Below are 3,303 nucleotides of genomic sequence, written 5' to 3'. Positions count from 1 at the left end.
GATTATTAATGTTGGCTTGTTTTAGTTCCTGCATTTGGATTGATATCGAACCACTCTGCAGTCACTTCATCCTTGGAAAGAAACCTTGGAAGTTGAGAACAGCAAGCAGAGAAAAGTGTTAAAACTGAAAACATGCCTTTGAAAAGACATCCCGCTAATTAAATCAACAGTAAAAGGTCTTATAATTCTTGGCATCCAGCTTGATTAGGCTATTGTAAAGATATTTTACTAGTGAGGTGCTTTCTTTTGCACATTAACATCATAATACATGAGCCACATACTGATTTACAACCACATGTATCATGTTGTAAATTGCATTATGAATCAACAAAAATCATTATAACCATATGCAGACAGAACTGGTAGATCATGGTCGTGGACCTTCTCTCTCACTTGCGTAAGCTGCCCAAGCAATCTCTGGGTCAATGTAGTCAAATCCCTCATACAGGTGATAGCACAGTCCACCAGATCTCAATACGTGGAGGACTGGATCTAACCAACTGGAACTTTATGTAAATTACTGATTAATCAAATATATAGCTCCCATGAGTTTGTTTAATTGCTTGATAGTTGCAGAAAAGCCTGATACTTTCTGTAATTCTTGGCTTTTATCAGTGCAAGAACAAAACTTCAAATGTGTTCATATACTGTCATCTATTGGTAACAGTTGCTACTGCAGGATTCCTTTTACACGCTCTATGCATGGTCTTAAATGTAAAGCTACCAATGGTGCAGATACAAACCAGAGTTAAAATGACTTTTCCATAATGTTGGACATGGCAGTTTTTTTCAGGCATAGAACATCACAGTCTGAAACAGTAAACAGAAAACTCAAAGTTAAAGGAAAAAAAAACTAGTGGAATTTGGGCTCACCTTTGTTACGAGTTTTTACAATTTAAGGTGTGTATGTACCAAAAATGCCTCAAACAAATACTAATACATCATGATCAATATAAAATTGACAGATATTAAAGTCAACATAACACTTTACATTGAGTGGATCACATACTGTTTTATTGGTGCATTCAGAGAGCCATGGGGTTTGAAGAATTGGCTTTGAGATATGAGGAATTTTCTCACTGCATTCCAGTACTTTCAGCACAATGGACTCGTAAAATATGTCATAAAAGTCCACAGTCTGCATCTGGAGATATGGGTCAGAGAACAGAGCCATTGTTCAGTGAAATGTGAGCCACATCTAGGTTCAATGATTGATGACAAGTTATTCTAACCATTCACTTCAGGGGGAAACAACATTGACAAATGTGAACTTATTATGTGAATGCATATTAGAAGTTTGACCCAGCTGGCAGGCGGATTTAGCAGTAAAAATTGAGGTGGAGGAAGCGTTATGTTCATGATTACTTATCTAACAAATGAACAACATTTTCTCAAATCTCTTCCCTTCACCAATAATTCCCAAAAATGTACGTGGGAAAATAACTAGAGGAACAGATTATCTGTGTACCTCCATGAACTTGTGTGTATTTACTCTAGAGAGATGATCCAACTTGTATTCGTAGCAGTCACATTTATACGACAACAAGGCCAGCCGTGGGTTGCAATGTAACTCACCCCAGCGTCTTGGCATTCTTTAACAATGCCTTCTCAGTTTGCTGCATTCTCAGTGAAGGCTATGAGTTTTCCCCATACCAGACCAAAGCCTTCTCTATTCTATGGGGAGGACAAACACCCAAACAAGCATTCATAGTAGTTTATAGGGCAGACATCCAACCTTGAACAGACTGGATATTTACATTGGGGGATGCCAGCCTTCTGGGCAGTGTCCACCTCCAGGAGAATTCAGGAAGAAATGTTTGAGAAACATTGACAACTGAACACATACAGCTATGTAAACCCACAGGTTAACACACCCACAACATGACTTACCAAGCTGTGTGGGAACGTCAAATGGCACAAATGAAAGCACTAATTAAGCCAATAGATGATTATATAAATTGTCAAAGTAATAGAGATAATTAGTCCTATATTGTAAAATGGCCAGACTAAACTGCTTTGAGAATATTAACCACACACATTTTCTTGCCATATTGAGAATATGTCCACAAGTTCTTTCCTGACACGGTCAAGAAATGTTTGAAATCAAGGTTTTTGAGGAGCATCTGGAGCACAGAAGGAAGTGAAATAGATGAACCCCTTGATTGGCTATTGTTCTTGCCTTACAAATGACCAACGAGAGTGGAACCTCAAAAGCATGACGGACAGTACTGAGGTTGACATCGATCAGAGCATGATCATCATTATCATTTTGCTGTGGGTATGGTCTTTAAGCAAAAGGGGTTGTTTACATATTGTATACATTAAACACTGCTGACCAGGTGTGTAGGAGCCGCAACACTCAATTCTTTGTTGACCGTTCACTCACCTCCAGCATCTCCATCCTGTGACCCTCACAGATACACTCAGGTCCCTCTCCACAACGTTCTTTATGGAAAGTTAAATACTGATTACAAAAAACATTCCCTCAACGTTAACCAATTTACTTATGACACATTAAGATTCGTCATCCAACCTCAGTGGAAGAAAAACGCCTCTGATCTGATGTTGTTTGCTCAGAGTTTTGCTCAGGTGAAACGGCATGAATTGGGAACACATAATACACTGTGAGTAATCATTAGGATATACTGCCATCTTTACAGATCTCTCATTTTTTGATGGTTGTACTCCCACCTTTTTCTGGGCTTAGAGCACTGCCATCGGATTCAGCCCCTCTTTGGACCACGGCCAATATGACTTTCATAGAAGGCCTTTCTCCTGAGACCTTCTGAACGACACAAAGACAACATGCGGATGACACTAGGGCAAGGGAGTCAGGTGGCTGAGCGGTTAGGTAATCGGGCTAGTAATCAGAAGGTTGCCGGTTTGATTCCTGGCTGTGCGTAATGACGGTGTGTCCTTGGGCAAGGCACTTCACCCTGCCTCGGGGGGGAATGTCCCTGTACTTACTGTAAGTCGCTCTGGATAAGAGCGTCTGCTAAATGACTAAATTTAAAACGCACAACATTGATCTTGTTAAATGTATGTACATGTATGTAGCTGCTTATTAAATGTTTCGACCTTTTTTGATGCATGGTTCTCTGGGATCTGTCTTTTGTTCAGAAGAGTGTAAGTCCTCATGTTGGTCAGAAGAGGGCGTCATGGTTTCACGTTAATATTTTAGAAGACGTGGAACACAAATCAAAATGATCCAACAATGAAGTGTGACCATAAAAACACTTGTTTTCCAAATGAATGTATTGTGTTTTCCTACCAAAAGGGATACACAGCAAAACCCTGTAAAAT

The 3,303-nt window shown here is 39.6% G+C and overlaps 1 long non-coding RNA gene across 1 annotated transcript; it reads right to left on the bottom strand.

The window, feature by feature from the left end:
* Positions 1-140: 140 nt before the first annotated feature.
* Positions 141-3,272, bottom strand: LOC146268157 (uncharacterized). The gene is made up of 6 exons (XR_014724666.1): positions 3,079-3,272; positions 2,534-2,785; positions 2,387-2,445; positions 1,576-1,674; positions 1,010-1,144; positions 141-810 (listed from the first exon to the last, which is right to left on the bottom strand). It is a non-coding gene; the product is annotated as an uncharacterized LOC146268157 (long non-coding RNA).
* Between the last annotated feature and the right edge of the window lie 31 nt (positions 3,273-3,303).

This window comes from Hypomesus nipponensis, chromosome 11 (genome assembly GCF_054491055.1).
Source record: "Hypomesus nipponensis isolate SF chromosome 11, ASM5449105v1, whole genome shotgun sequence".
Classification (NCBI taxonomy): domain Eukaryota; kingdom Metazoa; phylum Chordata; class Actinopteri; order Osmeriformes; family Osmeridae; genus Hypomesus; species Hypomesus nipponensis.
This window is presented reverse-complemented; position numbering and strand designations above follow the sequence as displayed.